Below are 12,797 nucleotides of genomic sequence, written 5' to 3'. Positions count from 1 at the left end.
CAGACTTCTTTGAGAGAACAGCCCCTTCAAACGATTTTCAAATCTTTTGGCAGCCCACATACATTCAATACAGTTTGATATTATAATAATATCAAACTGTAGGGGTTTTTATTATTCAATCTATACACGTGACCTAGAAATTCTCCGTAGGTGATTGTAATATCCACTGTCAATTCTCTCGTACGACTGCCGACATAATCTTTTTCACTATCATTTCATTCTCCACCCAATGTTATGAAAACATGAGGCATCCTGCAAATAGAATAAAACTAAGTGAGATAAGAAAATTGATCGTTGAGAAAAAAAATATTAAAAATAATAATAATAAAAGGAAAAAAATTGTCATCCTGAACCGTCTCGGACTAGTTCGAGACATGTCCCAAACTAATCATGGTTCGGGATTACTCCGGGACATGTCTCGGACCTTTCCTGGTTCGGGAATAGTTCGGGATGTGTCTCGGCTCGTGCCCCGAATAAGGATGCACAAGGATTCAATCCCGATGCAATTTAACTTCAATCCTGGACCAGGTATTGGTCCGGGACAACGATCTGAACATTTTTTTTTCTTTTCAAGAAGTCAATTCCAGTAGAATGTGCGAATGAGGAAAAATTTCAAATAATTTCAGCAATTTTAAAGTACAAATATTGTAAGTGTAACGTACCTAATTTTTCAAAAGTGAAAATGTAGGGACAATGATTTTGGATATTATGAGGACGATGATCAAATACGTGGACAACAATGTTTCTTTGAGTGGATTTTAAAAACGTGATCTGTGAGGATTTTGGATAGTGTGAGGATTTTGGATCGTGTGTTTCAATTTCAAAACATATGTAAAACATGGGTTTAAAGTTTGGTGGAATGGTTAGGTGAAAATTTAATATATCATGAATGCATATTTATTAACCATGAGGGTAAATTCGTTTTCTCCCAAAGATAAAAAATTAAAGATGTCAAAATTAAGGGGAGGTGGGTCACAAATGGGAAATTGGGATTTATGACGTCCTTTTGAAAAAAACCTAGTTTGTGACCCATTCCATTCTAATTTGTTACCCTTTTCCACTTTTCTTTTTCTTTGTAAAATTATCAAAATATCCATACTTTTTTAAAGTACAATTCTCCACCAATCTCTCACCTCCAACTTCATAATTTCTTTTTAATTTGATTCTAATATGGAAAAAGTATCAACATTTTAATTTAAGAATCAATTACCAATTGAGAACCAACAACCGAATCCACCAAAAATCTTCGGATAAGTAAATATAACCCACATAAATTAAAATTATTTTTTATTTCTTTCGTTTCTCTTCCCTCTCGTCTACCCATCTTCCCCTCCTTAAAAAAATTCTTAAGGTTTTCAGAATTTTTAATTGAAGAAAAAGAGAATAAAACCCCTAAATTGTTTTTTCATTACCCATTAAATCAAAATCTATCTCATGAGCTCCCAAAATCAACTCTCTAATTTTTTAAGAGAGAGGATAGATTTTAAGTTTATGAGGAAGGAAGGAAGCCAAAAAATAAAAATAAAAAAACTGGAAAGCGTGTATCCCGAGCCGGGATAGAACAATCCTGGTCGGGGACTGTGCAATCCCGGGCCGGGATCCACACAGTTTTGTTTTTTCGTTCCTTTCTTATTCCTCTTCTCTTGACCCTCTTTTCTTTTTCTCAATTAAATCTCCGGAATTTAATGCAATATTAGTCCGAGATTTATGGAATCTTGCTTTTTTTTTAATTAAATCCGAACAAATCTTGTGATGTAATTATGTAATTTCAATTTTTTTAAATAGATTTTTTCCATATTAAATTTATAATTAACTATCTGAGTTGAGATTTTTTTTAATTTGTAATAAAATGTTCACTACTGTAGACATAATATTAGTATCAAGAGGTTGTGAGTTGGATTCCCCTACCATGTTGTACTAAAAAAAAATAGTAGTTATCACAAAGAGAGGGTAAAAGGTGAGAAAGAAAGACAATAATTAAGGTTTTGAAAATATATGTAACCACAATTTACAAATATGTCCTTGATTTTATTAGATAATTAAATTTATTTCCAAATATTTATGTATTATATAACTAAAGTAATAAGAAAAATTATCAACTCGATGTGAATAAATTAAACATGATTATTTATGAAAAATATTAGAGTTGAGGTTTTTAACCCTACATCCAGCTCATGACGATGATATATCCAAAGTCCAAGTAATAGGTTTCCTAGAGAGATAGAATCTGGATTCATATAAATAGAAGGGAGAACACTACCTTAAAGGTATGCAAATATTCTACTCTAAACTACTGTCACTTTTCAACCTTGATTCCAACTTAACCATGGGAGTGTGTGTGGTTAGCACCACACCGATGTTTAGTCTTCTCTGTTTTGCAGGTTAATGTCGACCCCTAATGGTGACGCCTCTAAGGTAAGTCTCCTACTCCTCCCTCGCTGTTGGTGACAGTCTTCTACTTGGCAACGTGCACCACAAAAAATTGTGGCTATTTGCCTTTTTCTCTCTTTCTTTTACACGTGCGCATTCGTATTCGAGCGAATAGTCATCTAATTTTGAATAAATGATGTTTGGGATTTTGATTTGAAATAAATGAATAGAGCGTAAGTATACACTTATCAAAAGTAATAAAATTGAATGAATATTTCGAGTATCGATCCATAGGACTAACATAGTCTTTTTGAACAATAATGATGGATCGGAAGAACGACTGGTCCGTAAGCAACATAATTGACCAAGTAAACCAAGCAACATATACAACAAGTACTCTCAAAGCAGAAGACCCATTATAAACAAAACTTCTACTTAGAGAGTGAGGACAACTGTTATGGGAGAAATAAAGCTAAACCCGACAAGCAAGCTACGAACCCACTGAAGGGGAAGCCCACGAGGCACTGACCTGGCAACCAACACCCTAAATCGCCGACCAGGTCTCGGCTGTCGACTAGTGGTCTGTTGGGTTTTATGTCCTAAAACTCATAGTTTGAAAATGACAGATATACTTTTATCATTCAATAAAGTTGTTATTGAAAGTTTTAATCAATAAGTAGTTATTGATCCAATAAAATGTTCTTACTATATCTAAATCCAATAAAATAAAGGATCCTAGACTGTTAACTGAGACTCAAACTCTATGTAAGAGACATAAATATGGATCAAGTTTGAGTTAACAGTCTAAATGGCGGCCCACTTTGTAGCTAGTACAAACGATGTGGTCCTAATTCGTTCATGTGAAGACATGCGAGTGGGGGTGTCCCGTGCAAAGAGTTTGCATAAGACTGGACCATGAGATAGTCACTTTTACTTTATAACACCGTTTACTGTTTGAAACTGACTATCTCAACTTTGATGGCCTAGGTAACTCGATCTTAATCTTGAGCTAACTATGAACTTCTGTTTACTCGGGATTATCCTCAGATCTGCATGGGTGAGAGCAGCTCAACAGCGCTGGCTCAATAAGCCTCCCATTTCAGGGGTAAGACCCGGTAGATAGCTAGGGACATAGGGTGCAAGAAGGAATTCACTTCTACCCAATTTTGGGATAGTAGAGAGGTTGTTCTCTTAAGGGACATAAGCTATAACAAATGCACCAGCTATGAATCTAACTCGAATTTTTAGCATGTGTTCTACCACTAGATCATTGCTCTTTTATTTTTTGTTTTTAATTGGCATTTTATTAAATATTTTGAATGAATTATTGTTGTTTTTCCTATTTTAACTTGATTTTTCTATTTGCTCTTGATCTTGAGCTGAATTTGTCTCTTTTTTTATTTTTAAATTTTCAATCCGAAGATGTTTTGTTTTTCCAATATGGAGCCTTTCTCTCCATTTTTACCTTCATATTCTCAATCTCTTAAAAAACACTATTAAGTTTATATAGTTTAATGGAACAAAAGTAAGAAGTTAAGGACATCTCACAAATCTAGATTATGTTTCTTGTTGTCTATTCATTGAATCAAATGGATTAAATAAATATGCAGTTGGGAGTATTTAACAGATTTATTTTTGAAATACGTTTAGTGTTTTCAGATTTGGAATTTGAAATTTTAAAATGCAGAATTTCATTAAAAAAAATAAAAACTTTGATAAACATATAATTTCATGTTATAAACACGTTTTGTTTTGTTAAAATTAATACACGTAAACTATAATACATTCAAATTATACAACATTGTAAAAAAATAATTATACAAAAATTGTTAATAAATTAATTAATATTATTTTACATTAAACTACATATTTAGTTGAAATGAGCACATGTTTAAGAATTAAAAATGAGTAAAAACATGTGTTAGTTGATCTGCGAGGGTTTCCACATTTTTAGGGTTATTGTTTGGTGTGGTTAATTAAGTAGTGGGTGTTCGTTAGAGAGAATTTTGTGACTAGTTGTTTAATGAGTGGATTGGCAGTAGATTGTTACTTTTCTACATGTTTGGGGAAGAGAATACCTTGTACACGTGGAGGACCCCTATTGGTGCTCCAAGATGACTCATGAGTCATGCCCAGCTCGGACGGCCGAGATCACCACTACTAGCGTTGATAGATGCTAAGTATGAGGGCCGAGGTGAACCTGGCCGAGGTCCGACCTACCGGGAAGCTCGGTGGGGGCCGATGCAAATTACTGTCAGCGGCGTGATTATCAGGCATAATCGTCGGTCCCGAGATTACCGGGCGTAACCGACGATCCCGAGATTACCGAGTGTAACCGTTGCGAGATTAGCGGGACTACCACCCATAAGTAGAGGACTTCACTCCACGATCAGGGACGATGATTTCGAGCCTCGAACTAAACTGGAATCCGACCTATACTGACTTGATCGTCGGAGTGCTCACCTTTTTGTGCAGGTCCGCTCAAGTGTTCAGGTCGGTCCTGATTACGCTTGTTTACATGCGTAAAAAGAAGGTTTTAGATGCTGTTTTTACTATGTTTCAGCTTTGTTTCGGATTTTTCTCGATCGTTTGAGTTCCAATTCATGCAAAATTCATATATTATGGTTTGTGGTTGGCTTATATTGTATTTATGACATTTTAGGACCATTTGGGAGTGCAAATTAATCAAAAGAAGCAAAAAGACGGAAAAACCATCATGGGAGGCGCCAGGCGCCTGGGAAGCCTGCAGAAAAACTGGTTTTCTTCCAACTTTGCCCTTAATGAAACGCGTCTTCCAATGCGTTTTGGTGGTTCCAACCGATGCATACGTGTAGAAGAAGTGTTCCACTATCAGTTTGAGCACAATTTGGTCAGTCAAAAGAGTTGGAAATTGGTGATTCACCATCGTTTTAGGACCTACCTAACCAATTCTGCACAGCTATAAATTCCAGCAACTTCTCCACCAAATTCATCAAGCCTTGCTTCCTTCTCTTGATCATTTTTAGTGCTTCTTTGTTGCTTTCTAAATACTTTCGAGTTGCTTTCATTAGTTGCTTTTCGTTTTTAAATCCCGAGCACTTTACATTCTTTTATTGAGTTTTGTTTTGTTTCCATTTGTACTTAGTTATTTTCTACTTATTCAAATATATAAAAATCTAGCACTTTGCTTATCTTCCCTTTGCCTTTACTTTATTTTTAGTTAAGAGAGTTGTGTTTTTGGAGGAAAGAGCACGTGACACTCTCCCTTGCTTGAAAGAGAATGGCGAAGCTCTCAATCCCGATAAAAACTCTCTGTTAGTTAACTTTTGTTTTTCACACATGCATTCCACATTCAACCGTTTTACTTGCTGTATTTTCTTCAATATGTCTTTCTAAATTCCCGTCTCTAGCCCGGTTATGGATAGTTAGCCTTTAATGTCTAAAAAGGGTTGCTAAGAAGTAGTGTTTTTGCTTTCCATTCATTGCTCAACATGTTTTCCCAAAAAGTTAGGATTTAGAGAAGGCCACTGTAAGTCTTAACAAGTCAATACTGAAAAGGTTGCTTATTTGCATTGTCGAGTGGTTAAACCGAGGAGAGGAGCGCCTTAGACATAAGGGTTTCGCTTAAGTAGCCTAGACATAGGACCTTAACCCGAGGTTGCGACTATTTCCATCCTAAAACTAAGATATATCTCATAATAGACATATTAGGGAATGTCTTAGGACTTTGAACTTGCTTAGACATAAGTCAAGTGAGAAGCGTAGTCGTTGGTTTCTAAAGTAAAAAGCATATTGTCCTTAGCATGTCCTTGATTCTTTGTTGGCTAACTTGAAGTAATTCGGGCTAGGTTTTATTATTATAAGTCCAAATCCCAAATCCCAAACCATTATTTGTGACCACTTCCCATTTTACAAGAATCACTCATTTCAACATTCACTATTCTTTAAAACTTCAGAGTTTGGAAATTATTTAGAAGTCCTTGAGGATCGATACTTGGATACTCCATCCATTTTATATTACTCTGACAGGTGTGCGCTTGCATCTATATAATTGTTACCACGCTTAGTGCGTGCGTTCAGCATAAACGCCCAGTCAGGTCCGCAGGCCGAGTTCGAGCTGCAATCTGAAATACGCTGTTGTGCACATCCTTGCATAAACATTTGGCGCCGTCTGTGGGGATCGACAATCTAAGTCATCTCAATCTTTTTAAACCATTGCGCGAACGAAGATGGTTCAACCCGCAAACTCAACCAATACGGCGGACCGAAGGACCCTAGCTGCCAGCGATGCCCACCAGAGGGAGGTCGGAGCAGCAGCGGTAGAGGGGCAAGGTCACGACGGCCTAGCCACAGGACCCCTCCGCAGGTCGGCGCGGATCACCGCGCCTGCCCTACCGCCTGCGCACCCGAGGACGTCCAAGGCCACCCGTGGCCGAGGTGGGACCTCTAAGAAGGGCGCCCGGGGTCCAACCCCGGCTCCAACAAGCGAGAACTTTGATGCACTCCAGAGAGAGATGGAGGCAATGCGCACACAAATGCGCTCCATGGAGGAAATGTATAACGAAATGATGCTAGCTGCAGGCGCAGGGTCCCGATCTGAAAATCGAGTGACGCGCGTGGACGTACGCGAGCAAAGGGGTTCACACCTCGGCCCAGCCGAGGAGGAACATCCCGAAGACAACGAGAGCGAGGGGTACACTCGCCAGAGGGGAGACCTCCGTGAGCATCTCAACAGAAAGAGAGGCTCGTCTCTCCGAAAAGGGCAGTCACCATCCCGCTCACACAGGAGCTCCAACCAGCAGGCTGAATCCTCTCACAATCCCGCAGGGATAATCACAAGGGAGGAGTTCGACCAGCTGAGGGGCAAGCTCGATGCTCAGGTGGAGGCCTTAAAGGCCAAATGTGAGCAGAAAGACGATTCACTGAACGATGGCGACTTGGGAGAATCGCCCTTCACCTCGGACGTTTTGGAAGCACCAATCCCTCCGAAGTTCAAAGCTCCTACCGTGAAGCCTTATGATAGGACGAAGGACCCCAAGGACTATGTTGAGGTCTTTGAAGGCCTCATGGACTTCGAAGCGGCATCAGACGCAATGAAATGTCGCGCCTTTCAGATCGCGCTTACTGGCAGCGCGCGATTGTGGTATCGGAGACTGCCAGCCAGGTCGATCTCGACCTACTCTCAGCTGAGAAAGGAGTTCCTTGCCCAGTTCTCTTCTCGGCACTATGACAAAAAGACAGCAACCCATCTCACCACCATCAGGCAGAATGAGGGTGAGACGCTGCGGAAATATGTCACCAGATTCCAGAAGGAGCAGTTGAAGGTCGCACACTGCTCCGATGACTCGGCCATGTGCCATTTCCTCACCGGTCTAGCCGACAAAGCCCTCACGGTGAAACTTGGAGAGGAGGCCCCGGCCACCTTCGCCGAGGTGCTTCAGAAGGCGAAGAAAGTCATCGATGGACAGGAGCTCCTCCGAACCAAAACCGACCAACCGGAACGAAAGATCGGCCGGGGCAGAAGTGGAAAAGATGTAGAAAGGGCAGATCCCAAGTCCAAGGACAAGGGATCCTTTTCCAGCGGCCGAGCTGAGTATCGAAGGGCGGAGAGCGGACCTACCAGGAGCCGACCTTACGAACGTTTCACCCCGAGCACGATTCCAATTTCCGAGATCCTAACAAACATCGAGGAATCTGGAATGGAAAAACTACTCAAGCGTCCTGAGAAGCTTCGGGGAGCCCCGGAGAGGCGCAGCAAGGACAAGTATTGCCGCTTCCATCGGGAGCACGGCCATAACACGTCAGACTGCTGGGAGTTGAAGCGCCAAATTGAGGATCTAATTCAAGATGACTACTTCAAGAAATTTGTGGGAAAGCCCAAGACCAGCTCAGCAGAGAAAAAGGAAGAGCAAAAGCGTTCAAGGACGCCGCCCCGGCGCACTGACCGACCTGCGGTCATCAATACCATTTTTGGAGGGCCAAGCGGGGGTGAGTCCGGACATAAAAGAAAGGAGTTAGCCCGTGCAGCCAGGCGCGAGGTGTGCATCATCAGGGAGCAGGGGCCAACCTGCCCAATCACCTTCGACGGTGCAGACTTGGAGGAGGTCCACCTGCCCCACAATGATGCACTTGTGATTGCTCCCTTGATTGATCATGTGGTGGTCAGGAGAGTGTTGGTAGACGGGGGCGCATCCGCTAACATCCTGTCCTTACCGACCTACCTCGCCTTGGGATGGACGAGGTCGCAATTGAAGAAAAGCCCGACACCGCTGGTTGGGTTCTCTGGAGAATCGGTCATCCCAGAGGGTTGCATCGACTTGCCGGTCACGCTGGGGCAGGACCGAACTCGGGTCACTCAAATGGCCGAGTTCGTGGTAATTGACGGTAGGTCGGCCTATAACGCCATCTTTGGGAGACCCATCATCCACTCATTTCGGGCCATTCCCTCAACACTTCATCAAGTTTTGAAGTATCCCACCCTAATGGCGTGGGCACGGTCCGAGGAGAACAGACCGCTTTGAGGGAGTGTTATGCCTCCGCACTCAAAGGCTCATCGGTCTGCGCCCTCGAAACTCTCGCCAGTAGGGATGGGACGCTCGAGTTCGAGACCGACCTGCCGAGGAAGGAGTTTGCCGCACCCACTGAGGAGCTCGAGCTTGTTCCTCTGCTTAGTCCCGAGAAGCAGGTAAGCATAGGAACCAAGCTGGGGGCCACCGACAGAGAGGAGCTAATCCACTTCCTCAGATCCAACTCGGACGTCTTTGTGTGGTCCCACGAGGACATGCCTGGCATTGACCCGCGAATTATGACGCATCGCCTCAGCATAGATCCATCATTCCGACCTGTGAAACAAAAGAGAAGACCTATAAACAAGGAGAGGAGTGATGTAATTGTTGAGGAAGTTAGCAAACTTTTGAAAGCTGAATACATAAGAGAAATTTCGTATCCCGAGTGGCTCTCCAATGTTGTATTAGTTAAAAAATCTAACGGCAAGTGGAGAATGTGCGTAGATTTTACGAACTTAAATAAGACATGTCTGAAAGATTGCTTCCCACTTCCGAGGATTGATCAGCTCGTGGACGCCACAGCCGGGCACGAACTGCTCACCTTCATGGACGCCTACTCTGGGTACAACCAAATCAAGATGCATGTCCCAGATGAAGGTCATACCGCTTTCATAACAGACCAAGGTTTGTACTGCTACAAGGTCATGTCCTTCGGGTTCAAGAACGCAGGAGCGACCTACCAGAGAATGGTGAACAAAATGTTCGCCAAGCAGATCGGCCGGAATATGGAAGTGTATGTGGACGACATGCTTGTCAAGAGCAAGCAGTCTAAGTCGCACCTCTCCGATCTGACCGAAGCCTTCGAGGTTTTGAGGGTATATCAAATGAAGCTCAACCCCGCTAAGTGTGCCTTTGGAGTCTCTTCGGGAAAATTCCTCGGCTTCATGGTGAACAACCGGGGAATCGAGGCCAACCCCGAAAAGATTAAAGCCGTGACCGAGATGGAGGCACCGAAGATGCTGAAGCAGCTTCAGTGTCTCAATGGCAGGATTGTGGCCCTGAGCCGGTTTGTTTCAAGATCGACAGATAAGTGCCTTCCTTTCTTCAAAATCCTACGAAAGAAAGGGCCGTTTGAATGGACAGCAGAGTGCGAGCAAGCGTTTCAGCAATTGAAGAGCTACCTCTGTTCGGCACCTTTGCTCGCCAAGCCCATGCTGGGGGACAAGCTCCAATTGTACTTAGCAGTGTCTGACAGTGCCGTCAACTCGGCCCTAATCAGGTAAGAGGAAGCGCGGCAAAACCCGGTCTACTACACAAGCAAGGCTATGACCGAAGCCGAGACTAGATACCCTCAGATGGAGAAGTTGGCTCTCGCTTTGGTCACCTCGGCCCGACGGCTTAGACCATACTTCCAAGCCCATACGGTGGTGGTGCTCACTAACTTGCCCCTAAAAAGCATCTTCCATAAGCCGGAAGCTTCTGGACGCCTAATGAAAGTGGGCAATAGAGCTAAGTGAGTACGACATCCAGTTCGAGATTCTCACACGTAAATGGTTCATACTATACGCAAAGAATCTCAATCCATAAATCAGAGCAAACTAGTCATGCGATGCATAGGCTATATTCTCACACGTAAGAAAACAACCGGTCATACTAGGCATCAAGTAATCTCAAGATACATAACAAAGTTTTGAGACTTCTCTGGGTGGACGAAGAAAAATTAACAGGGCCCCGCTTTCCTCAACACATATCCCCGAGTTCCACAACCGCCTTCGCCGACTGGAGGCACGAAATCGACACTTGTAGGGCACAGTGTGTCTAAGCTACAACAAACACAAGGCCCTGTGGCACGTAACGACAATTCCTCTAAGGTAAGTCTCCTACTCCTCCCTCACTGTTGGTGACAGTCTTCTGCTTGGCAACATGCACCACAAAAATTTGTGGCTGTCTGTCTTTTTCTCTCTTTCTTTTACGCGTGCGCATTTGTATTCAAGTGAATAGTCATCGAATTTTGAATGAATGATGTTTGAGATTTTGATTTAAAATAAATGATAGAGTGCAAGTATACACCCATCAAAAGTAATAAAATTGAATGAGTATTCCGAGTATCGATCTATAAGACTAACGTAGTCTTTTTGAAAAGTAATGATGGATCAAAAGAACGATTGGTCCGTAAGCAACATAGTTGACAAAGTAAACCAACATAGTTGACAAAGTAAACCAAGCAACATAGTTGACAAAGTAAACCAAGCAACATATACAACAAATACTCTCAAAGCAGAAGACCCATTGTAAACAAAACCTCTACTTAGAGAGTGAGGACAACTGTTATGGGAGAAATAATTAAAGCTAAACCCGACAAGCAAGCTACGAACCCACTTAAGGGGAAGCCCATGAGTAAAGGAGAAGTTCCAGATAGGCCAAAATTAGAAGAAAGAATGAAAGCCCGAACTCAGAAGCCTAACAAATGAGTGGTGGCACAGGCTTGGCAACCAAGACCCAACACCGGCCGACTTGGTCTCGGCTGTCGACTAGTGGTCTGCCACCTATTGTCGGGCGTCCCAAAGGACGGGCCCCATGCCCAGTCAATGAGGTTCAGTAACAGGCCGACTGTCTTTTCTCCTTACATCCAGCCCGTGACGATGATACATCCAAAACCCAAGTAACTAGGTTTCCTAGAGAGAATAAAATTTGGATTCATATAAATAGAAGGGAAAACACTACCTTAAATGTATGCAAAAATCCTACTCTAAACTACGTCATTTTTCACAAGTTAAACATCTTAACTTTAATCTCAAGCCAATATACCATAAACCATTCTTGTTTTGAGAAGAAAAATGATTCTAAATCCTCTTATGTTCTAAAACACAAAACTTTTTACAAAACCAAGGAATATGCACATGTCTGTTTTGATTCAAAAAGTTCACATAAGAAGACACGCGGACCGGCTACTACCCCTGAGGTTTTCCACACACTAACCTCGGTTTTCAACCATAGCTATTCATAGAAACTCTTTAGGTCGCAACCTGGTATAGAATGATGTCGACAATGGTTTTCACGAAGTCACCTTAATATATAGGTTACTATCCTCCAAGATGCTAACGCCACCCATTTAAAGATAAATGAATGTCTACAGTGGGGACACACGAAAAGGTAAGTGCATTTTCTTGCCGCTCGTGTTTCTTACCACTCTTGTCTTTCTCTCACTTTTATTTTTCTTTTCTTTCCCCCACTCTTATTTTCTCTCAATACTCTTTTTTTTAACTGATTTTTCTTCTTTTCAAATCTTTTTTCATACTCTTTTTTGTAAAACCTTTATTGCATATGACTCTTTTTTAATACGACTCTTTTTTATTGCTTGCATTTTCTTTTTAACTCTTTTTCTAAATGTAAAAAGCATTTTCTTTTCAAAACAAAAAGACACACATGCATAATACAACCTAGGATTAAACATGCATGATCATACATTATGATGTTTAGAGATAAGTAGAGAAAGATACAAACCTTTGTAGCTTTTAAAAAATCTTCAAATAGCTCCGATGAAGGACCACCAAGAGATCTTCCTAGCTATTCTCAAGGCTTGGAATAGAGTGGTGGGACTCTTTTTAGAGAAGGAAAAAATTAGAGAAAAGTGGAGCTAAAAGGAGTTATGTAAGCTTTTTGAAAACACATCAAATGGCCAAAGGTTCCAAGAGATCTTGATGTTTGAACAAAAGACTTCTTAAATAGGCAAATTACGTGCAACTCTTGCATGTCAAAGTTCACCAAAAGCTTACAACACATATTCCACTCATGCATGGCATGACTAAGTGTCAAAATGCATGTCTAAGTTCACCAAAAGCTTACAACACACATTCCACTCATGCATGGCATGGCTAAGTGTCAAAATGCATGTCTAAGTTCACCAAAAGCTTACAACACACATTCCACTCATGCATGGCA

The 12,797-nt window shown here is 41.8% G+C and overlaps 1 long non-coding RNA gene across 1 annotated transcript; it reads right to left on the bottom strand.

The window, feature by feature from the left end:
- Positions 1-34: 34 nt before the first annotated feature.
- On the bottom strand, positions 35-12,497 carry LOC111024170 (uncharacterized). The gene is made up of 2 exons (XR_015787443.1): positions 12,360-12,497; positions 35-252 (listed from the first exon to the last, which is right to left on the bottom strand). It is a non-coding gene; the product is annotated as an uncharacterized LOC111024170 (long non-coding RNA).
- Between the last annotated feature and the right edge of the window lie 300 nt (positions 12,498-12,797).

Source organism: Momordica charantia, assembly GCF_013281855.1.
Source record: "Momordica charantia cultivar OHB3-1 chromosome 9 unlocalized genomic scaffold, Mcharantia_2.0 BLBB01000009.1, whole genome shotgun sequence".
NCBI lineage: Eukaryota > Viridiplantae > Streptophyta > Magnoliopsida > Cucurbitales > Cucurbitaceae > Momordica > Momordica charantia.
The sequence above is the reverse complement of the archived record's forward strand: the minus strand, read 5'-3'. Positions and strand labels throughout refer to the sequence as shown.